Here is a 27735-nt window from a genome sequence, read left to right as displayed (position 1 = left end):
GCTTAGTGTTTTTTGTAAGCATGCTCACCCCAGTTCTCCATCATCAGGGCCACCCGGGAATGCTCTTTTAAGTAGCAGATTCTTCTTCTTCTTCTTCTTTTTTTTTTTTTTTTTTTTTTTTTTTGGCCAGTTCTTGGGCTCTAACTCAGATGATCTGCATCAGATTCTTTGGAAATGAGGCCACTTCTGCATTGTTAACAAGTTCCATGGATTCTCATGCACGGTGAAGTTGAAGAATCACTGTTCTCCACGATTTTGTGTCTGTACCGGAGAAGTTGGCTCAGAGATGTATGTATATTATTATCATATATTGTTAAAGCTATTTTGACAGATAACATCAATAACAATGACTGTAATTATTGAGCATTTACTAGGTGTGAGACCTTATAGCAAGGTGCAGGCAGCAAACTACAGCCCACTCGCCAAATTCAGCTCACCTCCTGTTTTTGCAAATGAAATTTTATTGGGTTCTGTACTGTCTATGGCTACTTGCACGTGCCACAACAGCAGAGCTGAGTACTTGCAACAGGACCCCAGGGTCAGCACAACAGAGAATATGTATTCTCTTACCTTTTAAGAAAAAGAGTTTGCAGAACTCTGCCAGAGATCAGCACAGACCCTGTGTGCTCAAAGACACTGTGTCCACTCTACCGTGAAATCATGGTCAGCCCTTAAAAGTGATGCCATAGAACAATAATTTCTGCTACTGAAAAATGCTCACATTGGAGAGTTAAGTAAAAAACACAGAGAGGCTAGATTTCAGTCTTGAGCAATTGTTGCTCTGTGCCTCACTCTCCTTTTTGGAAAAATGGCAGCAACAAAAATAGTTCCTCCTGGCATTTGTGAGGATTAAGTGAGAAGATTAAAGTAAAGGGCTTGGCCCCATGTCTGACACATCATAAATACTCTAAAAAAGCCTACAGTCAGTCTTTAATCTGCATGGTAAGTAAGATTTTCGTTCTCTCCAAGTTGCTTGTCCACTTATACTAAATGTTTGACAAAATTTTGCAAAAAGTTATGCATGCCATACAAAAGAACAAAGACATGCCCTTTGCAGCAACATGGATGGAGCTGGAAACCATTACTCTAAGTAAACCAACACAAGAACTGAAAACCAAATGCCTCATGTTCTCACTTGTAAATGGGAGCTAAACATTGAATGCACATAGACGTAAAGATCAGAACAACAGTCCCTGGAGACCACTAAATGCGGGAAGGAAGGAAAAGGGCTGAAAAGCCACCTATTGGGTACTATGCTCACTACCTGGTGATGGGATCGTTTGCATTCCAAACCCCAGCATCATGCACTATACCCATGTCACAAATCTGCAAATACACCCCCGAATCGAAACTAAAAGTTGACAAATTTTAAAAAGTTATGCATGTGCTTGCATAGCTGTATGATAGGCAAAGGCACTGGTTTGCTGTTTGCCTGTTTATTGTCAGGATGGGTCCTGCCTCCTGGAACTTTGCTCTATCCCCACCTACTGTTCTGCAGGACCTCATGATTCTCAGCAAATCACCTGTAAATTGCTCCCTGACATAGTTTCCGGTTGCCACCTGCAGTGTTATTTACCTGTGGATTTTGTTGATAACAAATGCCTCTGTGTGCCTTTACACAAATTCCTCTTTTCTTCATCTGGTCTTGGTTTCTCTGCCTTTAAAAGGGGAGCGTTAGGAGGAGATGGTCTCTGAGTCCCTTTCTAGCTCTCACATTCCGCTGCCTTGGGATGGCAAGGCAGCTTACACACTTGGAGTTTCTACCACGTCCAGCCCCCTCGCTGTGCTCTGGGGAGAGGAAAGCCTGTAAAACAGAGCTTCCCTCCTTCTGGGCTGCTGGGCGTGGTGACCCTTTCAGCAACTCTGGGATCTGGATTAGGAGCTTGAGCAATGCCCCTAAGCCTTGCACTCTACTTAATTTCCTTGATTTATAGCCAGGATTTCTCACACCTCCAGGGGAGAGAGGTACTGCCATCTCAGTCTGATTCCCAGGCTGAGCTCACAATTCCTCGGCCTGTTTATCCACGTCTTGCTACAACAGAGTCCATCTCCAGGGGCCACTGTGCACCCCTTTTGAATAAGGTGGCATAGCCAAGCCCTGGCTCCTCTCCACCTACTAGGATTTCCTCTCATGGAAGTGGCTTTGGGTTCTGATGATGCACACATCCTAGCCCTGAAGGCTGCCCAAGGGACAACACGTGAATTTTATCAGCAACCCCTAGTGGGCCCTCCTTGGACCCCTAAGATCCCATTTGTTTGTCTGACATTGGGGGTGGAGACCAACACAGCCCCCAAAGGTAGGGCTTGTTGAGTCTTGGGGCGGCTGGAGGGTGGGTGCAGGCCAGCAGTCGGGAGCAGAAGCCCTGGGGAGGGAGGGTTGGCTCCAGCTTCAGCTGGCAGTCCTTCTGGGTCAGAGGGGAAGTTGAGAAGGGAATCCAGGATCTGACAAGACCCAGGAGGGGAGGAGGTCAGGATAGGGAAATAAGGACGTGAGAATTCTGTCCTCCTTTCTCATGGCTTTCTCCTTTAACTGGAGCCAGGTTTGCTTCCAAAGCAGCTGGTGTAACCAAGCTGAGTCCAGGGAACTGGAAACCTAGGCATATCCACAAGCAATATGGATGGGGAAGTTGTCGCTGTGTATACAGTAGGTGTCCACACAGATGCCACAAGCTTACCTCCTACTGGTCCTTTGCCCAGATGCCAGTGTTGACACCTTGGGAACCCTTATGCAAATCTGCACGCAGCTCAGTCTCCTTCTCTGTTTTTCTTCCTCTTTTTTCTCTTTTACTCATTATTCTTCTGTTGTGGTCCTCTCTTTTCCTTGCTTTCCTCTCCTTTCCCAGCTTTATCTCTCCCCTTTTCCCTTGTTCTCCTGTCATTCTCACTATCTCCCCTTCTTCTCTCCCACTCCTCTTTTATATTTTCTTTCTTCTTTTTATTTGGTTTCCTCTTTATCTATCACTTTTATCCCCTTCCCTTCTTCTGTTGCACTTCTTTTCCTCCTGGAACAGTCCTTTTCAGTGTGGTCCCCAGACCAACAGATCAGCATCACCTGGGAACGTGTTAGAAATGTGAATTCTTTGCCCTCACTCCAGACCTGCTGCCTCAGCCACTCCCGGAGTGGAGCCCAACAATCTGTGTTTTTGTAAGCCTCCAGGGGAGCCGATGCAAGCTAAAGTTTGAGAATCATGATATGAGAGGAAAATGGCAATTTTCAAAAAAAAAAAAGGAGTATCTTTGAGTGCTGATCCAAAAAGCCATCATTTCTAAACACGTAAAGCCCTCCTGTACCCATTAGCTAATTTGGACATTGGACCACCAGCCTGGCTGAGATGCTTTCAGAAACAACACAAGCAATTACACTCAAGTTCTCTGATTACTATCAGGCTGCTTTCCCCTCGGCCAACCTATATCTTTCCTGTTCCTGGACTCTGCTTTGCTTCCTCTCCTTCTCCGGTTGCTTTAAGGAGTAAGACATCAGGGGACACTGGGCCTTATATCCAGCAGCTCATAGTCAGGATCAACATTTGGCAAAGTGTATTCCTCAGATACTGATAGGGATATTAATAGAAAAGGGTACTGTAGTCAAATACAGGTTGGGAATACTCAGTAAACAGATTTCTTGATTGCAGAAATTTTTAGAGTCCAAGTGCATAGTAGCTCTTTGTTGTTTCTTCCCCCCCCCCCCCCCCACCAAGGCTCACTGTGTCACCCAGGCTGCAGTGCGGTGGCATGATCAAGGCTCACTGCAGTCTGAACCTCTTGGGCTCAAGAGATCCTCCAGCCTCAGCCACCAGAGTAGCTGGAACCACAGACGTGCACCAGCATAGTGGCTCTTAAAAGAGGGTCAGTGCTAGTAGCATATCATAAACTTAACCACAGAGCTCCATTTTCCACTGGGCATTGCACAGGATAAGTACATTTGGAAGATGCTAATTCAGGAGTTCATAACCTGACTTCTCAGGAGTGTCATCTGTCTTAGGCAGTGTCTGGTATGGAGGAAAGGAACCAAGATGGTGCTGAGTAGAGTATTTTGACCCTGAAAGGACCTGTGGATGAAGGGAAAGGGCATGTTCAAGAGCTCCTGGGCCTCCTGACATGTCCACCTGTTGGCGTCTAAGTGGGTGATGAACAGCCTTTTGTTCTCAGATAGTGAAGCCAGCTTCCCTCTGTGATACTGACTATGCTCTGATTTCAGGAGGAGGAATGAGAAAACTATCCTTACATTGCTCTTTTTTAAAGATGCCCAGAACATACCCCTGGAGATTCTCTTCCAGTAGATCTGGCATGAGGTCTGGGAATCTAGATTTTTTTTTTAAAGTTCCCAGGGGCTTGGATATAAAATGAGGGCTAAAAGCCACTGGTTCACATGAATCCATCCATGGTGTTTAAATAATGGTATGTTCAGGGAAATAGAGAAACCAGGGCTGTGTCCATAACCTTTGAAACAGACATAAGGGAAGACAGTCAGATCCTTTTTCTAACATCGTACGTGGGGCCATCAGCAGGGAAAATGGACTGTGGTTTTGCTTGGGGGTGGTAACATTGAGGTGGGAGGAGAGAGAGAGCGCTTCTTATTTTCCTATAAACCTGAAACATACAAAACCATGGTTTAGATCAGTGACAAATAACCCTCTTTTTTTTCTTCTTCAGAAAGAATTATTCAGGAAAAATAAAACAATTTTATAGCCTATTTTTCCCACTAAATTTGAAAATAGTTTTATTGAGTCCCAAAAGGGGGAAATGTGTTTTTGCCATTGAGATGATCAACCTACTTTTAGCAGCAGAAATCTTTTCTCAAGAGAAGCCTTATATTTAAACTCCAACATATACCATATTTTAAAAAGGTCACACTACTAGAAGAGTAGATGGGAGATCTGAGGTCCAAGTAGTGGGTCGTTTTCTCACTGAGTTTTGGAGGTAATATAGGCATTTTTGGGGAACAAGAATGGGAAACCCATATCCTACTTTATAGATTCCTCCCCCAGCCAAAGTCAATGAGAAAATCAGCACTTCTCTCCCTCCACAAAAATGTTATTTTCCATGAATATTAAATTAGGTCACAACATGATAGCAGCTTCCAAATTTTTAACGTGATACCAAATCTCAAACTACATTTATTTTAATGAACTGGGATTCTAGCAATTGCACCTAAAAATTCCCTCTAATTTTTAGAATTCACATCACTTAAACTTGTACAGAGACTTCTTCATTGTTGCTGTTTTTAATCTGGGATTTGATAGAGTTCATGACTTTTTCGGCTCATCTGAAAAGACTACAGCAACAATAACAAAATAAACTTAGTGTATACTATGCTTATTCTTGCAGGAAGAAGTAACTGGAACAGAATCATCTGGCAAAATCAACTGAGAAAAATGGGAAAAAGTACCACCTGGTTTCCTTACTGGCAATATTTTTAGTGGCAGTAATATCCAAATAATGTGGATCTCAATCAAGGTAATAAACAGATCCATCACCTTCCAAAGTTTTCCTCTCTCTCTCTCTCTCTCTCTCTCTCTCTCTCTCTCTGTGTGTGTGTGTGTGTGTGTGTGTGTGTTAAGAACATAACATGAGATCCACCCTTTTAACAAATTTTAAAGTACACATTATTGTATTAACTACAGGCACTATGTTATAAGAAGATCTTGAGAACTTATCCATGTTGCATAACAGAAACTTTATACCCATTGAGAAAACAACTCCTCAAGTCTGTCTTTCCCCAGCCTTGGCAACCACTATGCTCATCTCTGCTTTTATGAGTTTGGCTATTTAAGATTTCTCATAGAAGTAGGATAATGCAGTATTTATCCTTCTGTGGCTGGTTTGTACCACTTAGCATAATGTCCTCCAGTTTGATTTATATTGTAAATGGGAAGGTTTTCTTGTTTTTTTTAAGCCTGAATGATATTTTGTTGAGGTTGCTTCCATGACTTGGCTACCCATGAGTGCTACTTGGAAGTATAGATTATCTCTTCAAAATCTTCATTTCAATTCCTTTAGCTATAAACTCTGGACTGGAATGGCTGGATCATGTGGTAGCTCTATTTTTAATTATTGGAGGAACTTCTATTTTGTTTCCTAAAATGGCTGTACCAATTTACATTCCCACCAATAGTGTACCAGAGTTCTTTTTTTTCTACATCCTTGCCAACACATCTATTTTCCCTTTGAAAATAGCCATTCTAACAGGTATGATGTGATATTTCATTGTGGTTTTGATTTGTGTTTCCTGATGATTAGTGATATTGAGCACCTTCTCATATATGAGGGGACTTCAAAAATTCGTGAACAAAAACTTTATCTTTTACATTAAAAGATAAAATTTAAAAATGTAAACTTTATTTTTCTCAACGTAAGAATCATCAACTTCAAGACACTTTTGCAAACAGTAATACCAGCCATTTAGTCCATCACTAAAGAACCTTGGGCATTTAACCATGTTAAGACAGTATTTTTTACATTATTAACTGAAGAAAAATGGGTACCATTTAAATATTTTTTTAAGATTAGGAAACCAAAAGAAGTCAGAAGAAACCAAATATGGACTGGAAGGTGGATGCCTAATAATTTTCCATTCAAACTCTTGCAAAAGTGCACTTGTTTGATGAGAGGAATGAGCAGGAGTGTTGTTGAAGTGGAGAAGGACGTTCTGGTGATGATTTCCCAGGTGTTTGTCTGCTAAAGCTTTAGCTAACTCTCCTAAAACACTCTCAGAATAAGCAGATGTTGTAATTCTTAGGCCCTCCAGAAAATCAACAAGCAAAATGTCTTGAACATCCCAGAAAACTGTTGCCATGACTTTGCTCTTGACTGTTCTGCTTTTGCTTTGACTGGACCACTTCCACCTCTTGGTAGCCATTGCTTTGAATGTGCTTTGTCTTCAGGATCATCATAATAAAGCCATGTTTCATCTCCTGTTACAATTCTTCAAAGAAATGTTTCAGAACCTTAATTGTCCTTGTCCAAAATTTTCATTGAAAGCTCTGCCCTTGTCTACAGCAGGTCTGGATGCAGTTGATGGTGTTGGTGCCATTGAGTAGAAAGTATGCTCAACTTCAGTTTTTCAGTTGAAATTGCATAAACTGAGCCAACTGAGATGTCTGTGGTGTTGGCTATTGTCTCTGCTGTTAATCACCCATCCTTTTCAATTAGGTCACACACAAGATGAATGTTTTTCCTTACAAATCATTGTGGATGGGCCACCGCTGTGGGCCACATCTTCAACATTGTCTCCTCCTTTCTTACAGTGAGGTATCCATTTGAAAACAGCTGATGTCTTTGGAGCATCATCTCCACACATTTTTCATAAAACATCGATGATTTTACCGTTCTTCTACCCAAGCTTCACCATACATTTGATGTTTGTCTTTGCTTCAATTTTAGCAGAATTCATGTTGCTTTGATAAGGGCTATTCTCAAACTGATGTCTTACCCTTCCTAGTGCCTCAAACTAGATCCTGTTGAGATGTGTTGTAACAATTTAGTATAAGTTTATTTCTATGTAAAACATTTCTAAATCCATGCCCAGTTTTTTTTTGTTTTGTTTTTTGTTTGTTTTTTTATAATACACGTTTTCCATGAACATTTTGAATTCCTTTTGTACTTGGCCATTTGTAAATCATTGGAGAAATGTTCATTCAAGCACTTTTCCCATTTTTAAATTAGGTTATTTGTATTTTTGCTATTGAGTTGTAAGAGGTTCTTGTATATTTTGTATATTAACCCCCTATCAGATAAACAGTTTGCAAATATTTTCTCCTATTCCATAGGTTGCCTTTTCACTCTGTTGATTATTTCCCTTGCACTGCAGAAGCTTTCAATTTGATGTAGTCCCATTAGTTACTTTTTGCTTTTGTTGCCTATGCTTTTGGTGTCATATCCAAGAAATCATTGCCTAGATTGAAACTTCTCAACCAAGAGAAGCCTAGCACCAGATGGCTTCACTGGGGAATTCTAGCAAACATTTAAATAAGAATTGATGCCAATATATTTCAAGCTCTTCCAAAAAATTGAAGAGGAACAAACCCTTCCAAACATATTTTATGAGGCCAAAATTACCCTGTTACTAAAGCCAGACAAAGATACTATAAGAAAAAAAAAACTATAGGCTAATATCCTTGATGAACATAGATGCAAAAATTCATAACAAATACTAGCAAATCAAATTCAACAGTACATTAGAAGTATCATACACCATGAAAAGTGAGATTTATCCCTGGGATGCAAGGATGGTTCAACATATACAGATCAATGAATGTAATATCCCATATTAAGAGAATGAAGGTTAATAAGCATATAATCATCTTAGTAGATACAGCAAAAGCATTTGACAGGATTCAACACCCTTTTATGATAAAAACTTTCAACAAATTAAGTGTAGAAGAAACTTACCTCAAAACAGTAAAGGTTATACATGAAAAGCCCAGAGCTAATATCATACTTAGTGGTGAAAAACTGAAAGTGTTTCCTTTAGGATCAGGAACAAGACAAGGATGCCCACTCTAGCAACTTCTATTAAAGATGGTAGTTGAGGCCGGGCGTGGTGGCTCACCCCTGTAATCCCAGCACTTTGGAAGGCCGAGGCGGGCGGATCACAAGGTCAGGAGATCGAGACCATGGTGAAACCCCGTCTCTACTAAAAATAGAAAAAAATTAGCCGGGCGCAGTGGCGGGCGCCTGTAGTCCCAGCTACTCGGGAGGCTGAGGCCGGAGAATGGCGTGAACCCGGGAGGCGGAGCTTGCAGTGAGCCGAGATTGCGCCACTGAACTCCAGCCTGGGCGACAGAGCGAGACTCCGTCTCAAAAAAAAAAAAAAAAAAAAAAAAGATGGTAGTTGAAGCCAGAGCAATTAGGGGAAAAAGGAGACATTTAAAAAGACATTCAGATCAGAAAAAAAGTAAAATTATCTCTATTTGCAGATAGCATAATCTAATGACTCCATTAAAAAGTGTTAGAACTAATAAACGAATTTAATAAAGTCACAGGATAGAAAATCAGCATTTAATAATCAGTTGCACCAGGCATGGTGGCTCACACCTGTAATCCCAACATTTTGGGAGGCTGAGTTAGGTGTATAGCTCGAGTTCAGGAGTTTGAGACCAGTCTGAGAAACATGGTGAGACCCTATCGGTACAAAAATAAAAAAATAAAAAAAATTAGTCAGGCATGGTGGCACACACCTGTAGTCTCAGCTACTCAGGAAGCTGAGGTGGGAGGATTGCTTGATCCTAGGAGGTTGAGGCTACAGTAAGCCATGATTGGGCCACTGCACTCTAGCCTGGGTGACAAAGTGAGACCCTCTCTCTCAAAAAAAATCAGTTGCATTTCTATACACTAAAAATAAACTATTGGCAAGAGAATTTAAGAAAGTGACCTTATTTACAATAGCATCAAAAAGATAAACATGCAAAAACAATTTTTTCTACAAACTACCAATAAAAACATCGACACAAAGATTAAAAAATACAATACTATTTACAATAGTATAGCTGTAAATCTGATAAAGCATATACAGGACTAAATGATATACATATACTAAAAAATGCAATATGCCAATGAAAGAAATCAAAGGTCTAAATAAATGGAGAGACATACTGTATTAAAAAAAGAATAAAATACTTAGAAACAAATGTAGCTATAAAGGCACATTGGTACAGTGAAAAGTACAAAACATTGATGAAAGCAATTAAAGAAGATACAACTAAATGGAAAGAAATCCATGTCATGGATTTGAAGACTTATTATTGTTAAAATATCTATTCTACCCAAAGCAGATCTGTAGATTAAATGCTATCCCCAACAAAATCCCAATGATTTTTTTAAATAGAAATAGAAAATGTTCTCTTTCCTTGTTTCTACCAGGGTTGAAGAGAGACCTTTTGGGGAGAGTTTGAAGGGGGAATGTCCTTGCGTATGTGTAAGAAAATTGAGGATGGTAAACTGTTCACTGGAAGTGACATGGGGTGAGCCATGAAATGCATCCTCAATGACATCCTTTGACAGACTCAGCTAAAGAATGAAATTCCTTTTCATTTCATTGATCGGCTGTTTGACATGGTCTGGCTGTGTCCCTGCCCAAATCTCATCTTGAATTGTAGTTCCCATAATCCTCACGTGTCATGGGAGGGACCTGGAGGGAGGCAATTGAAACATGGGGGCAGTTACCTCCATGCTGTTCTCCTGATAGTGAGATCACAAGATCTGATGGTTTTATAAGGGGCTTCCCCCCGACCCCTACTTTGCTCATTCTTCTCCTTGCTGCTTCCATGTGAAGAAGGACATGTTTGTTTCCCCTTCTGCCATGATTGTAAGTTTCCTGAGGCCTCCCCAGCCATGCAGAACTGTGAGTCAATTAAACCTCTTTCCTTTATAAATTACCCAGTCTCAGGTATGTCTTTATTACATGAGAACAGACTAATACACTGTTGAAGGACACTTTTTGAATTCTTCATCACTCAGAGGTGAAAAATCAAAGGTCAATTATGCTGCATTTATAAACAAGTGTTTTTGCTACATTTCTTTAAAACTACTCATGATTTGACATTTTAAAAAATGAGAATGGCTATGCCATAACTAGTGAATAGGGAGATGTGAATAATACACATCTTCCATGAATGTTTTGGAGTCATTGAAGCCTTTAGTAATGGACTAAATGGCTGCTTTTATTGCTTGCATAATCTGCATATTTGGAAGGTCTCAGTTCATGGGCTACCTTACCCTGGATCCTGGCCAGTCTGAATCCTGTGCACCTGGGGGAGCTTAGAACAGTGGTTCTCCAGTTGGGGTGCCTGGACTAACAGCAGCAGCATAACCTGGGAACTTGTCAGAAATTTACGTCCTCAGTCCCCGTCCTGAACCTGCTGCATCAGAAGCCATGGGGGTAGGGCCTAGCAACCTGTGTTATACTAAGCCCCCCAGGACATTCTGGTAGCCACTCAAGTTTAAGCACCCCTGGCCTTTTCCAAGGTTTTGGTGGCTAAGCCTGTTACAAAGCTCCCCCTTTTTTCTGAATTCCCCTCTCTAACCCTGGTCTCACCCTTAATTACATGGCAAAGGTGTGCATTGGGGGTTAAGAGTTCAGACTCGGAAGTCAGAGTTCTGGGTTCTAGATTCAGTTGTACCCCAACCAGTTGGGTGACCATGGCCAAGACAGGTAATTTATTTGTGTTTTGGTTTCTTTACCTGTAAAGGGGGGGGGAAGTGATAATAATAACAGTGTTTGTCTACAATAGTGATTGCAATGATTAAATGAGTTATCACATTAGGGAACCCAAGCAGTGCCTGGCACATATTAGGTGCTCAAGATATGTTACTGGTCGGGAACGGTGGCTCACACCTGTCATCCCAGCATTTTGGGAGGACAACAGGGGCAGATCACTTGAGGTCAGGAGTTTGAGACCAACCTGGACATCATGGTGAAACCACAACTTTACTAAAAATACAAAGAAAAATTAGCTGAGCTTAGTGGCATGCACCTGTAGTCCCAGCTACTCGGGTGGCTGAGCCAGGAGAATCTTTTGAACCTGGGAGGGAAAGGTTGCAGTGAGCCAAAATCGTGCCACTTCACTCCAGCCTGAGTGACAGAGTGAGACTCCATCTCAAAAAAAAAAAAAAAAAAAAGTTACTAATTGCAGTTATCAGTCTCCCACCTAGCAAGTAAGTGCTTTAGGTAGAGAACACGTGCTCTGATGGATTTTTGTCTATACAGTGCCAAGCTGCAGGCTAGATACCAAGTAGGCACCCCGCTGCATCCCCCTTGGTCATGGTTTTCCATTCCTGGCTAAAGTTTAGATCTTGTCCATTGTACTTGTTAAAAAGACAAGGCACTCATTTTTTCTTTTCTTTAATTGAACACCTTGTGCATGCCAGGCAATAGGCCAGGCCCTGTGCAAACATTACCTCACATAATCCTCATTGCCAGTCTAGGAAGAAAGGAATGTCCTTACGTAACAGAGTAGAGGATAGACTCAGAGACGCTCAGTGGTTTCCCTGGTGTCAACAGCTGGGTAAATGGCAGAGCCAGGATTAAAAAGCAGGTGTGTCTGAATTCAACATAGAGGGTTCCTCTAGGGAAGAAGTGAACTCTCTAAGATAGAGACTGCCTTTTCCTTTACTGGAAATACTCTTATATATTTTTCTAATTATAATGTGACCTATATTTGTTTAAAACTTCAAACAACATAGAAATATGACATATATGGCGAGTGGACATATTCTCGTAACTCTACCTACCAAGAATAAACACTTTGGTAATCCAGTAGGCATAAGCCTGATTTTTTAAGTACATGTAAAAACACAGACATTCACTGTTTTTCTTAATAAAAAACAAAATCATACTTTACATCTTTTTATACATTGCTATTTTTAACTTCATCTACCGAAACATCTTTGCATGTCAATACATCCATTTGCTAATGTCACATGGATTGAAAACTAGATCTCCTGGCTCCTCCCAGCTCTGTCCCATTCCAGGACCATTTTCTTTATGCCAATTGCCAATATTTCTCAGCCAAAAGCTGAGACTCTTGGCAGAGTTTTTCACTTGACCCAGCGTACCTTCATGTGTAAATAGGCTGTTCTCTAATTATAATTCATGATGTTTGCATGTAATAGAAGTCCTGCCTGAGAAGTGTTAACTTCATTGGATATCAACCACAGAATTTTTTTCTTCCAAATCACCAACCCCCCCTCCCAAAAATAGAAAAAAAGGAAAAGAAACGGCCAGGGCTACAGACAGGCCTTTATTTCGAATACATTGCCTGAGCGCTTGTATTAGGTCATGTTTTCTCTGGCGAGAACTGCCCTTGTATTTTTTTTTTCCTGTCCGTTTAGTCTATAAATGAAATGGAGTTACTGCCCCTATTAAAATGGAACATTGTGCCCTTAGTTTGCTCTTAACGGGTGGGAAAACCCCATTAAGTGTTTGTGAAATATGTCTTAAATACAGGAATTTTAATCTAGTGGTCTAATAAATCCCTCTCCTCTACTCAAATGAAAGTCTTAGGTTTTCCGGCATCTGTTCAGTTATTTGTTCACCAAAACTGCCTTACAAAAACCTGACCCTGACAACTATGAATTAAGGACGTTTCTTCCATCAGGATTTTTTTTTTTAAAGATGTCTTTCAAAGTAAGAAGGAACTTTGACAGGTGTATTCCATGGTAAGACACTATTTTTGAAACATGCCTGGAATTCTTGCTCTTCTAGGGTAAAAGCCATGAAATCTCTATGGCTGCCCCAGGATGTGACAACTCATAATATTCTAAGACCTAAGACTTCATAAAATTGTGAGTCCATTCCTTTGCCTCAATGTTCAATGGCTTCTAAAAAGTACACTCTCCTTTGGGAGCATATTTCACAGGAGTTGGAAAGTTCCTCCTTAGCATATCAAGCTGGATATAAGTAGATTAAATTCATCTCTTCTGCATATTTCTGTCTACTTTTTTTTTTTAGGGAAAAGGTGTTTATTAGGAAACTCTGAGTATATTTGCGTGTATAAGTTCTATCTTTTTATTGGAAGCAATAGGAGAAGATGTACACTTACATTTGAGGTCAAAGTTTATATTTTTTAGCCCCAACAATTTAATATTTATTTCCTAAAATCAAGGGCATTTCCCTTTATAATAAAAATGGAACTATTAAAAATGGAAGTATTAAATTCAGAACACTAGTATTGACACATTGTTACCCTATAGTTCTCAGATGTCATTCAAGTTTCCCCTGTTGTCTCTATGATGTGTTTGTAGGCTGGCACGGTGGCTCACGCCTGTAATTCTAACACTTCAGGAGGCTGAGGTGGGAGGAGGCTAAGGTGGGAGGAGGCCAAGGTGGGAGGAGGCTGAGGTGGGAGGAGGTTGAGATGGGAGGGTTGCTTGAGTCCAGGAGTTCAAGACCAGCATGGGGAACACAGCAAGACCCACCTCCACACGTAATAAAAAGATTAGCCAGGTGTGGTGGTGTGCACCTGTAGTCCTAGCTACATGGGAGGTTGATGAAGGAGGATCGCTTGAGCCCAGGAGGTCTAGGTTGCAGCAGTGAGCTGTGATCACACCACTAGGATACCCCATCTCAGAAAGAAAAAAATGATGTGTTTGTAGCCAAAGGATCCAGTTCAAAATCACACATTACATTTAGTTTTCTTGCTTCTTTTAGCTTCCTTCCAGTCTGGAGCAATTCCTCAGTTTTGCTTGACTTTCCTGTGTGTCTAGTGTATTTCAGCAGAACGAGGTAGAATGTACTTCAAAATAAACAATATCCGTGGGGATCCCACCTACACTGTGACTTTTGAAATGGGATGGAAGTAGGAAGGGAGCGTGTTCTGGCAGACATCTGGGATTGATACTTCTCAAAAAGTTCACTTGAAATCCATGGTCGTGATGTGATTCATTTCCTCTTGCCTAAGGGGTAGGTCTCACTGCTCAGGTATTCATTCACTCACCAACTTCCTTCCTTCCTTTATCCCTTCCTTCCTCCCTTCTTCCTTTCTTCATTCCTTCCTTACCCTTTCCTTCTTTCCCTCCCTTTTTCTTTCTCTCTCTTTTCTTTCTTTCTTTCTTTCTTTCTTTCTTTCTTTCTTTCTTTCTTTCTTTCTTTCTTTCTTTCTTTCTTTCTTTCTTTTCTTTCTTTCTTTCTTTCTCTTTTTTTCTTTCTTTCTTTCTTTCTTTCTTTCTCTTTCTTCTCTTTCTTTCTTTCTCTTTCTTTCTTTTTTCTTTCTTTTTTCCTTCCTTCCTCCCTCCCTCCCTCCTTTCTTTTCTCTTCTTTCTTTCTCTCTCTCTCTCTCTCTCTCTCTCCCCCTCCCTCCCTCCCTCCTCTTTCCATTTAACGAGGCAGCAAATATTTGAGTGTCTATTAAAATAAGGGGAAAAAAACAATAAATGCACTTTCCCAGTGAGTATGGACCTCAGAATCCTCCTCAACACAGCATCTCCAACCCATTTCTTCCTATAGGCGTGCTAGAGGAAAACATGAGAAAGCACATCTTAGGTGGCCAGGGATTCCCAAACACCATGTGAAACAGGGCCTTACATGCAGAAAATACTTATGGAATTAATTTAACCTGGTGTTAAATGATCTTTCCTTTCAGGGTAGGAGAGGAGATGAGTCAAAGAGCAAAAATAAAACAGAGAAGAAAACCACATAATACAATACTGAGTCAAGTATGTGCTTGTTTCTTTTGTTGCCTATCCTTAGGAGGACAGACGACTGGAAAATTTGAGTTGCTAAGAGCTCAGGATTGTCCCAGATACTATTATGAAGATAAAAGAGGAAGTGGAACTGAGTTCATTAATAGTGACTAAGAAAACCCTTAATGCTTGTTTTAGTTTGTGATTTTAGAGATCATGCCCCACCAATTGGTTCTGCCCTGATATAGTTTCCTGTCAGAGTCTTGACACTTGAAGATTTGATCATTATTCAGAGTATTTGTAAAAGTTCTTTTCTGAGTGGGGAAGGGGAAGTGGAGTGCAATATAAAAAATTCTTGCTTAATTTTTTGTAATAATTTTTTTTTACTGGTGATAAGATCTATAAACTTTGAGGATAGATTTAACTTGGGGAAAGAATAAAATATCACACAGAATAAATAGATAATTTACTTGGTTATACTAATCTAGAGTCGAGTAACTAAGATGCAATCATGATATTTTGTTTAAAAAAAAAAAGTGGCCAGGCTCGGTGACTCACGCCTGTAATCCCAGCACTTTGGGAGGCCGAGGCAGGTGGATTACCAGGTCCGGAGATCAAGACTATCCTGACCAACACAGTGAAAGCCCGTCTCTACTAAAAATACAAAAAAAGTAGCCTGGCGTGGTGGCGGGTGCCTGTAGTCCCAGCTACTCGGGAGGCTGAGGCAGGAGAATGGCGTGAACCCGGGAGGCGGAGCTTGCGGTGAGCCAAGATTGTGTCACTGCACTCCAGCCTGGGTGACAGAGTGAGACTCTGTCTCAAAAAAAAAAAAAAAAAAAAAAAAAGAATAAATGGGCTGGGCACGGTGACTCAGGCCTGAAATCCGAGCACTTTGGGAGGCTAGGGTGAATGGATGGCCTGAGCTTGGGAGTTCAAAACCAGCCTGGGCAACATGGGGAAACTCTGTCTTTACTAAAAATACAAAAATTAGCCAGGCCTCTTGTCACATGCCTATAGTCCCAGCTACTCAGGAGGCTCAGGCATGAAAATCACTTGAACCTGGGAGGCAGAGGTTGCAGGGAGCAGAGGTCACGCCACTGCACTCCAGCCTGGGCGACAGAGCGAGACTGTCTCCAAAAAAAAGGAAAAAGCCTAAATGAATAATAATGTTTTTTTGTGCCTCACTTGTAAATGCCCATTTAGACATTTCCAAAGGCCATGTTCAAAAAGGAATTCCAAGAACATTTGGTGGGAGGGGGACGGCATCGTATTTGTTCTGAAGAAATACTTGTGAAAAGTTGTCATGTGACAAACTCATTCAGGTAAGGTGACTAAAAACCTACGTTGTCACTTTATCATTGCCTCCTACTTCTCTTCTGACTGGTGCCTAGAAAAGAGAGATCCGAAAGAGGGAGAGAATAATCCACAATTAAGATCCAGATTATTTTAGGGGAAAGGGAAAGGAAGGAATGAGAGCAAAAATTGGGCCCTGGGGGTATTTCGAGACTGTTTTTGGCCATGCTTTGCTGCCATTTGGCAAGGCAACCCTGGCCTTGTGTCCTTACAGCCATCTGACCGACGATGGCCGGAAGCCGACTATGACAGAGGCTTGAGATATTGCAGATCGGGTTGGGGAAGGTCAAAATAATTAGTCATTGGAGATGATATGAGGAAGAGAAGGAGGGGGAGGTTGGGGGAGTGGGTGCAACAGTAACAGTTCTAGTGTTGGAGCTGAGGAAGCCAACTCTGAAACATTTGGACCTTTGTTGTCTGACATTGCTTTTGCCACTCCTTCCTTCCTCCCACCTTTGCCTTCCCCACCACCTCCTCCAAACTCCCCTGCCCTCTATCTCTGCCCCCGCTGATGACCTCTCCATGTGAGTCGTAGGCTTTTACTACCCAAGATTTCTTTTCTCCAAGCAAAAGAGAGAAGAATTTATTTCATTCTCAGCAGCATCCCTGGCCAGCCTCATCAAAGGTGAGATGCTCCCAGGCTGACCTTCCTTTAGGACTGCCATTGGGCGGGTCGGGGGAGAAGACATTCCAAGAAGCAAGGGGGCACTTTCTGAAAGCGCTTTTATTACCCACGCTGCTGCCCTGGCCCTCCCCCATCATTCAGCCTACTTTGAAATTAATTAATGCACAGCTCAGAGAATGTGGGCTTTATCTAATAAAACCTCTCCCTTACTCTGCCCTTGCTCTGAACCCATGCCTCAAGCATTTTAGTGAATTTGAGGCTGTTGACGTGGGTGGATTGACAGCCCTTGATTTGGGAGGCCTCCCTCTTTGACTGAAGACAGGTAGAGACAGTGGCGGCAGCAGCACCCAAAACAATCTGGCTGTTTGTTTCTCTCTCTCCTGGAAACACCCAGCCTTGGGGGCCAGGGCTGAGCTTAGATGCTGCCTTCTCTGGAAAGCCTTTTTAAAGTCATGCACACTTGTGATTCTGAAACGTTGCTGCATGTTAGAATCATCTGGGGGAATTTTAGAAAACCCTGGTGTTCAGGTCACATCCCAGACTAACCACGCTAGTTTCTGTCCGTGTGATTCTAACCAGCAGCTAAGTTTGAAAACCAATGGCCAAGAGCAGTGCTTCTTAAGCTTTAAGTTGCAAATGAACCCTCTGAGTGAAGATGTTGTTAAAACGAAGATTCTGATTCAGTAAGTCCGAGGTGGGATCTGATATTCTGCATTTCTCGTTTGCTCCCAGGTGACAATGACACCACCAATTCACAGACCACACTTTGAGAAGCAAGGTTCTATAGCAATGGTTCTCAATTCTTACTGTGCATCAGAATCACCCGGAAGACTTGCTGAAACACATACTCCTGGGCCCCATCCTTGCAGATTCTGCTTCAGTAGGTCTGGGTGGAGGGCCTGAGAATTTTCATTTCTAATAATTTCCCTGGGTGACTGATTCAGGAACCACAGTTTGAGAACCACTGGCCTAGACTGCTTTGCTCATGCCCCCCTCCAGGTCTTCCAGAGTGCCTAGGCTGACTTCGTTGTGGCAGTCATTTATTCGATCAGCTGGTATTTACTCGGACACTTCCCATGCTCCAGGGGTTGTACCAGGCACATAGGAGGCAGTGCCTTGTAGCTGTTGTCAGCAAGAACTTTAAATATGGAAGATGCGTCGTAAATTCCAGCCTAAGCTTTTTAGCTTCCTAACGAGGACAGATTGTTTTATCTATACAATCTGTCATAGAAGCTATTATATGTTGGAAATCTGTCTCTACAGAAAATACAAAAATTAGCTGGGTGTGGTGGTGCACCTGTAGTCCCAGTTATTCAGTGGCTGAGCTAGGAGAAGATCTATAAATATAGATCTGGAAGATCTATAATTACCTTTGACACTCAGCTCTACTTTGTAAGCTACATTTATTTATTCTTAGTTTCTAAATAGTATTACCATGGCCAGTGCCTTTCTAACAATTATAGAGTCATTTTATTTGTGAGATTAATGGTCTGAAACTTGGGTTTTATCAGAGATCTCTGGACTGGATGATAGGCGTGTTAAGAATTAACAGCCTGTAAGTTCTGGGATACCTGTGCAGAACATGCAGGTTTGTTACATAAGTATACACATGCCATGGTGGTTTGCAGCACCCATCAACCCATCATCTACATTAGGTATTTCTCCTAATGCTATCTGCCCCCTAGCTACCCACCCCCTGACAGGCCCTGGTGTGTGATGTTCCCCTGCCTGTGTCCATATGTTCTTATTGTTCAACTCCCACTAATGAGTGAGAACATGTGGTGTTTCGTTTTCTGTTCCTGTGTTGGTTTGCAGAGAACGATGGTTTCCATCCTTGTAGCTTCATCCATGACCCTACAAAGGACATGAACTCATCCTTTTTTATGGCTGTATGGTATTCCATGGTGTATATGTGCCACATTTTCCTTATCCAGTCGATCATTGATGGGCATTTGGGTTGGTTCCAAGTCTTTGCTATTATGAACAGTGCTGCAATAAACATACATGTGCATGTGTCTTTATAGTAGAATGATTTATAATCCTTTGGGTATACCCAGTGATGGGATTGCTGGGTCAAATTGTATTTCTGGTTCTAGATCCTCGAGGAATCGCCACACTGTCTTCCACAATGGTTAAACTAATTTACACCCCCACTAACAGTGTGAAAGCGTTCAGTGTTTCTTTAATAGTAAAGACATTTTCATTATCAAAGAATGATGTTCATGTTTTTCTAGAAAAGCTATCATTACTCCATTTGTTTAAACTTTTATCTTGAATAAAAATAAAACAAGCAAAAAAAAAAAAAAATTAACAGTCTTTGGCTGGGCGCAGTGGCTCATGCCTGTAATTCCAGCACTCTGGGAGGCTGAGGCAGGTGGATCTCTTAAGGTCGGGAGTTCAAGACTAGCCTGGTCAACATGGGGAACTCTGTCTTTACAAAAAATACAAAAATTAGCTGGGTGTGGTGGCGTACCTGTAGTCCCAGCTATTCAGTGGCTGAGCTAGGAGAATTGCTTGAACCCAGAAGGCAGAGATTGCAGTGAGCCAAGATCATGCCACTGCACTGCAGCCTGGGTGACAGAGCAAGACTCCGTTTCAAAAAAAAAAAAAAAAAAAAAGAGTTAGCAAGGAGGAGATTGGGTGGACCAATGCTGGGAATAGAATCCTGAGACTGAAAATACTGTCATTAAAAATATCTCTAATGTCCTTTGAAGTGAGGAGGCTCATTGCCTTTTCCCATTTCAAGAATCTCAGCAATTCTGAGGAACCAGAATTTTCCCTTTAAATTGAACTTCTGTCTTTCTTACTTTATTGTCAGTCCATTTTTAAGTCAAATTCCTGAGATATGATTCACATGTAAAAGCTGTGAATATTTAATGCGAACCACTGGATGAGTCTGGAGATAAGTGTATACCTGTGAAGCTATCACCACAATCAACACCATAATCATTTCCCTCACCTCCAAAAGTTTCCTTCTGTCCTCTTTGTTTAATGTGGTTATTATTGCTGTGATAAGAGGACAATGTAAGATCTACACTTCTAGCATATTTTTAGTATGCAATATGGTTAACTATAGCCACTATGTTGTTCTCTGGATATCTAGGACTTATTTATCTGACATAATCAAAACTTTGTATCACTTGACCAATATCTCTCCATTTCACCCTCCCTGTAGGCTTGGCAACCACCACTCTGCTCTCTGCTTCTGTAAGCTTGACTATTTTAGATTCTTCATAGAAATGGGTTCATCTGTGCCTGGCTCATTTCACTCACCATAATATCCTCCGGGTTCATCCACATTGTTTCAAATGGCAGGATTTTCTCGCTTTTCAAGGCTGAGTAACAATTCATTATATGTATATACCACATTTTCTTTATCCATTTATCTGTCAATGGACATTTAGGTTGCTCTCATGTCTTGGCTATTGTGAATAATGCAATTCTGATTTCAATTCCTTTGGATATACACCCAGAAGTGGGATTTCTGGATTATATAATGATCTATTTTTATTTATTTATTTATTATTTATTTATTTAGAGACAGTCTCGCTCTGTCACCCAGGCTGGAGTGCAGTGGCACCATCTCAGCTCACTGTAACCTCCACCTCCTGAATTCAAGCGATTCTCCTGCCTCAGCCTCCCAAGTAGCTGGGATTACAGGCATGTGCCACCACGCCCAGCTAATTTTTTAATTTTTAGTAGAGACGGAGTCTCACCATGTTGCTTGGGCTGGACTCAAACTCCTGGCCTCAAGTGATCCACCTGCCTTGGCCTCCCAAACTGCTGGAATTACAGGTGTGAGCCACTATGCCCAGCCATGATGACCTATTTTTAACTTTTTGAGCAACCTCTACACTGTTTTACATAGTGGCTGCACCAGTTTACATTCTGACCAAAATTATACAAGAGTTCTCTTTCTTCCACATCACCACCAAAACCTATCTTTCTAAGACAGTAGCCATCCTAACAGGTATGAGGTGAGATCTCATTGTGGTTTTGATGTGCATTTCTCTGATAATGTTGAGCATCTTTTCATACATGTTGGTCATTGGTATGTTTTCTTGGGAAAATGTCTATTCAAGTCTTTTACCCCTTGAAAAATCTGGTTCTTCTTTACTTCCTTCTTTCCTTTCTTCTTTTCTTCTTCCCTTCTTCCCTTCCTTTCTTCTTTATTTCTTTGCTTCCTCTCTTCTTTTCTCTTCTTTCCTTCCTTTCTCTTTCTTTCCTTTCTTTCTTTCTTTCTTTCTTTCTTTCTTTCTTTCTTTCTTTCTTTCTTTCTTTCTTTCTTTCTTTCTTTCCTTTCTTTCTTTCTTTCTCTTTCTTTCTTTCTTTCTTTCTTTCTTTCTTTCTTTCTTTCTTTCTTTCTTTCCTTCCTTCCTTCCTTCCTTCCTTCCTTCCTTCCTTCCTTCCTTCCTTCCTTCCTTCCGTCCGTCCGTCCTTCTTTCCTTCCTTCGTTCCCTCCTCCCTCTCCTCTCTGCCTCTCTCCTATCGAATTGTAGGAGTTTCTTATATCTTTTGGAGATCAACCTTTAATTGTACATACAGTTTTGGTTTGCAAACATTTTCTCCCATTCTGTTAGTTGTATTATCATTTTGAAGTTTTTTTTGTTCTGTGAAGAAACTTTTTAGTTAGATATAGTCCAATTTGTCTGTTTTTGCTTTTGTTGCTTGTGTTTTTGGTGCCATATCCAAGGAATCATTGCCAACGTCAATATCAAGGATACTTTTTCACATTTTTTCCTAGGATTTTTATAGGCTAGGATATTTATAGCCTCAGATCTTCATTTAAATATTTAATTCATTTTAGGTTTGTTTTTGTGTATGGGGTAAGATAAGGATCCACTTTCATTCTTTTGCACATGGATATCCAGTTTTACTAACACCATTTATTGGACAGAATACCCTTTCTCTATATGTATTCTTGGGACCCTTGTCAAATACCAACTGACTATTTATTCACAAGTTTATTCCCGGGCTCACTATTTGTTTCATTGGTCTACATGTCTGTCTTTATGCCAGTGCTATATTGTTTTAATGCCTGTAGCTTTGAAACAGATGTTCAAATTAGGAAGGTGTGATGAGTGCTTTGGTTTCTGGGTAACTTGTGGTTCCATAAGAATTTTAGAATTTGTTTTCTATTTCTGCAAAAAAAATGCCATTGGGATTTTAATAGGATGGTATTGAAACTATAGATAGCTTTGGGTAGTACAGACATTTTAACAACATTATTATTAATTGTATCAGTCCATTTCATTTAGTTGTCATCCAATAGTCTGAAAGCTTACTGAGGATAAGAATTACATCAGAAAATTCTCCTTTTATCTTTCTTGATTAATGCGCTAGTGCATAGTAAATATTAACTGAATGAGTGAATGCAGAGATAAAGATTAAGGGCCTCAAGGAGGGTGGTGGAGCTGGAATTTGGACCCAGCTCTATGTAAGTTTAGAATCTCTTCCTGTCCTAAGAATTAAATTTTTCCAGGCACCTGAATTCACTCACATATAATTGAGAAGAGGCTATGGACTCAAAAGACTGGAGTCCTTTTCTAACAGCTTTGAAATCATAAAGATGCAAAGAATGAAGATTTCTTTTCTTAATACATTGACAAATGTTAGCACACCATAGAAGGAATTTTCCTATGTTATTGGAGATACTTCTAGGTCATGCATTGTCCTAGCAAAGCTACAAATACTTAATTATGTTTCTACCTTACCTAAAATGTGTTTACCTCTCCAGCAGGTTGCTCTTTTAATAACTGCTATGAAGCAGAGCCATGGGTTCTTTGTATATCCCAGTCTACTAGAGTCAGGTGGAGCCATGTCTCCAATTCTGTCCAGTGGGCTGTGAGAAGAGGGAATACATGTCATTCACATGCCAAAGCACACAAAATCAGATGTGGGTTCTCCATGAGCTCTCTTCCCCTTCTGTGGTGACCATGGAGGACTAATATTGCAGATGATGCAGCTAAGACTAGGTAGTCAATGGATCCTGCCATCAGCCTGGATCCTTGAATGGCTATGTGGAGCAGAGCCCCCTTACATTACCTGCTGGACATACAACACAAGTAAGAAGTCAACCTTTATGATATTGAATCACTAAAATTCCAGAGAAATTGTCTGCAAAATAGTCTAGCCTCGTTTGAATAATTTAAATCCCAACAGAGCAAGTCAAGTTTGTTCTCTCATGGGGACCTTTGTTAAAATTGATGGTCTTCCTGAATTCTTTTCTTTTTCTAGCAATTCAAATTCTACTCATCTCCCACAACCCATTTAGCCTGTGACACCGTCATTGGCAGCCATAGTCAACAATGATTTCTTCCTGTAGTTCATTCATTTCACAAATATTTCATGAGTATTTATTATGTGCCAAGTAGATTAAATAAAAATTAATGAGCCTAAGTACTAAGATAGAGAAAGGACATGTTTCCTGGCCTTAATACCTCTCTAGGACCTTTTTAGTCTCTGATTACCTTATTTTTTCACAATGTGTTTATATGATCTTCTGCTATAGTTTTATGAGTGTTTGGCTGGCCAGAGAGGATCCTGATGTTCTTAAATAACCTTTCTTTTATGCCCTTTTCTTCTCTCTTTTCTCTTCTCTGTGAATTTTTGCTGCCTTAGGCTGTCAAATAAACACATTGCTAGGAGGATCACCTCAACCTGTAGGAGCTTCCTTCCTGCCAAGAAGCTGGTTCATTCACCACTGAGCATCATCATCATGGAATGTAAGTGCATGCTTTGCTCTGGGCTCTCAATCCCACTGGGACTTGGACCTGGACTCAGTCAGCTGCTTGATTTTCAGAAGGGAGGCTGACCCCGTGGGGCAGGCAAAAGCTTGTTTTGATAGTCATCACCATGTGGAAGCTGTGTGTATGTGCCAGTTTACACAGCATCAAGGTGTTACATTTGCTACTTGGAGTTTGACTCCACAAAGAAAAGCACTGCAGGTTTAGGGAAGCTTAGTTTTTCCTGGCTTCGATGCTCTCCTCTAGATGGAAGGGGACCTGTAACAGCTGAGTTGAGAGATAACCCATGATACCTGGAGCCCAGATTGGGGAAATGCCCTGCTTCATGTAGCACAGTGAGTGGGGATCAGAGCTGGAACTAGAAACCAGGACTCATGGGTCCTAATGCAATGTCCATCCTTTCATATCATACTCTCTGGCTACACTTTTCAGGACAAATATAATCATTAAGCCTCCCTTATGAGGCAAAATTCTCTAAATAAAAATAATAATTAGTAACGATAATTTCTACCTTATAGTTAACACCACTCAGTCTATACCAGGCTTGAACAGGGTAGACCGTCTACTAAGAGTGTAGTAGGCCCTCAATAAATAATAATTGGATGGGTGAATGAAAGACAGCATAGTAAAGTGCTTAAGAGGAGGGGTGGGGTTCAAATCCTGGCTCATACAGTTACAAGCTGCAAGACTTTAGCAAGTGAATACAACCTCTCTGTGCCTCCTTCTCTGCAGTGTTCACATCGGCATAATAATATTTATAACCATTGAAAGGATTGAATGAGGTGGTGCAAGCAAACACTTACTGGCACGCAGTGGGTGCTTGATAACGGGAAACCCATTACTACCCTTATCATCATCATCGTCATCGTCATCATCTTCACTCTTGCTTAGAGTAGAGGGCGGAACAGAGAAGATTAAAGTTAGAGGCAGGAAGCCTACTTAAGAAGTTATTGTAATTATCCACTCAGTATCTCCCATTACTGAGCCCTTTCCACCTGCCAGACACTGTGCTAAGTGCTTGATGTGCAATATCCCAGGTAACATCACTCTGAGTTTTATGTGTGCATTAGACAAAATAAAAAGCAAGCAGGATTCAAAATATTTGTCCCCACTCCAAGAAAAAAACCTGCCTGTGTCATCACCATGAGCCTTGTCCCAACATCCCAACTTTGTAAGGCATTTTCCAAAATGAGAGAAGATTCTGCACAATAGAAATTTGGATGTTGGGCCACTGAGAGTTTCACAACTCGTGTCCCCAAAGTATAGTGCCAGCCACCGTTCTTCTATGGGGATTCGAGTTTCATCAACTTTATCACTGGGGTTGCTGGAGAAAAGGTCATAGATGTGATAGATGCCCTGAAGCCAGGAACAGCTGTGTCTAGTAGCATCAAACATGAATGGGACTCTGGGTCAGTCTCATATTCTTTTCTCGTAGGGACCAGCGTTTCTCTTTCACCAAAGCGAAATGCTTAGGGAAGCGTTACCCTGCCATATGTCAGCCTTGATGGATGAGCCAGTGCTACGATGGATTTACCAATCCCATGACATGGTATAAAGACTTTCTCAGACCTAGCCACAATTTTGATATTCTTTCTGAGAACTTTGGAGAGGCAGACTGATGCTTTCATTGGTCATCTGAAAAAAAAAAAAAAAAAAGAGTCACTACCAAGTCGGTAGTGCTGAGCTGAGGTCTGTGGAGAAATTCATGTATAAGTTTGGTAAAGCTTCCGGGTCTTCTGGATCCAGGCAGATCTTGACAATTCAGAACTGTCCTATGAATTGCTCTCAGACCATCTCCATGTAGTTCTCCCATGCGATTAGTTACATCTCCTCCTGAAGCTTTCATGGGATGAGCAATTTGACGACTAAAAAACAAACAAAAAAAGCTTGAGACTGGAGTGCAAATTATTATTTGGAAATCTTACCTCCTAATGACCTTATTTCAAAGGCAGCTTTACTGAGTTTGGTTGAAGATATGAAGGTAAGAAGTGCCTCTGCAAATTTATGTAGGGTGGAGGTGGTATGTCCAATTGCCCACATGACACAGTGCTTGTGCAATGCAAAGAACGTTCAAGAATCATCTGCTGTAGGAATGACAGAGACGCTTCTTCTCAAAGTCTATCTTTTATCAGTGGGTAGTGGCTCCCTGAAACTCTCGGCTGAGATAGATCCTGAGAACTCATCCGGGTTCAATGGGAAAAATAAATAAAATGATTGACCAGTGATGTCTGTTGTGGATGCGACAATAGAGAGTTATGACCTGTGAGCCAAATATATATTCTCCTACCTGCTGTCCAATTTTCTCATTTTCTAGATGGGCAATCTGAGTTTCACGTAAAAATTACTTGCCCAAATTTACATAATGTACTACAAGGTAACTCTACATTAAGTTAATGCCATTGTGTCTTTTCTACCACATGATAAAAATTAGCTCCAATCACCCATGAGAGGAAGCAGGCTGATTAGAGAAAAAAAAATTGTGTATGGCCTCACAATATAAGTTAGATTTAGTTTGCTGGTTTCCACCAACATCTAACATATTGGTGACTTATGCAGTGTGGTTTATTTTAAAGCTGCCCCCAGGTTTTTTTTTTGCTTTGCAAAGAGCCTGAATTATTTTAACGGGCCACTTTGTGCCAGTCATTTACAAGCCATGGGAACTTCTTGAATTTACACAGTCAGATTAAAGTTATTGTGAAACAGGGTGATGCAGCTTTCACAGGGGATATCCAAGCGACAGGGGTTGTTGACTTGTTATTTGTTGAGTGATGGGCCCTAAACTTCCCCCAGTGATATGTTACACCACCCTGATCCTTTTTCTTCCATTTCCATGGTGTCCTCTTCCAGACTGGCTGGCGCAGCTGAAAAATAAACACTGAGTGTCCCCCGCATATGGTGTGAGGAGTGGGAAGAGAGGAATCATATTTATTTTAGATGCACCCTGGAGATCTTGACACTAATGCATTTCTATCTCTCTTCTCAATTCCATGAGTGGACGCTTAATATGATCTCTGGTTATTGCAAGGGAAGAGGCCAGTGTGACAGCGAATCTGGGATCCAACCCAGACAAACAGTGGGAAAGCAAATATCTTGACAGACCAGTATGGAAAATTCTCCTTTCTTTAGAAGACAGATCTGTCCTTCTTATTTAATCCCCAGCACAGCTGCTCTCCTCAGGGCATAGAGACATCAAATGAAAACGGATTCTGATTTGGGAATCATAGGGGCAAATCTAATTTCAGATTATTCCTTTTTCCACAGTCTTACCCTGCTGGAGGTTCAAGCCAAGACATAGAAAGAGGACATTACCTGGGACAGGAATTAATGCCTATCACTGGGGATGCCTGCAGCACCATTGTCACCATTGGCTGCAGTTCACTGAGTGCTTCCTCCCTGCCAGGCACCTTGCACACCTTATTTTCAGTCTCCGCAGCTGCCTTGTTGAGGTTGGCTCTCTATTCTTCTGTTTCACAGTTGAGGAAACTGAGGTTAAGAGATGTGAATGAATTTTCTCAAAGTAACATTAGGTATTAGTAAGATTTCATTTATCCATTCACTGTTAAATATTATTAAGTAACTACAGTGCTTTAAGAACTCCATGTAAATGGTGGATTTGAGGCAAAACTTTAAAAGCTGAATTAAATAAGGAGCTAACATTGCAAAAAGCTGAGAAACTTATGTTCTCGGTGGAGCAAATAGGTTGTGTCTTTTCGGTTACAAGTAATAAAATCCAGAGGCTACCTCAAGGGAAAAATAAAGCACTAGATGGTCTACCAAAGACAGAGAGGCAGGTGGATTTTGGGAAGGGGTAGGAATGAACAGCTAGAAAAATGTGACTTACGTTTTCTCTCTTATCTGCCCCTTAGCTTCGTAGCTTTCTTGTTCTCATGT

The 27735-nt window shown here is 41.0% G+C and overlaps 1 long non-coding RNA gene across 1 annotated transcript; it reads left to right on the top strand.

Moving 5' to 3' along the window:
* On the top strand, positions 1-27294 carry LOC114671079 (uncharacterized). Its single transcript, XR_013400719.1, has 5 exons — positions 1-288; positions 5329-5457; positions 23720-23823; positions 25280-25393; positions 27106-27294. It is a non-coding gene; the product is annotated as an uncharacterized LOC114671079 (long non-coding RNA).
* Positions 27295-27735: the final 441 nt, after the last annotated feature.

The sequence above is a fragment of the Macaca mulatta genome, chromosome 11 (genome assembly GCF_049350105.2).
Source record: "Macaca mulatta isolate MMU2019108-1 chromosome 11, T2T-MMU8v2.0, whole genome shotgun sequence".
NCBI classification, from domain to species: domain Eukaryota; kingdom Metazoa; phylum Chordata; class Mammalia; order Primates; family Cercopithecidae; genus Macaca; species Macaca mulatta.
Note: the sequence above shows the minus strand (reverse complement) of the source record. Positions and strands in the feature narration are given on the sequence as shown.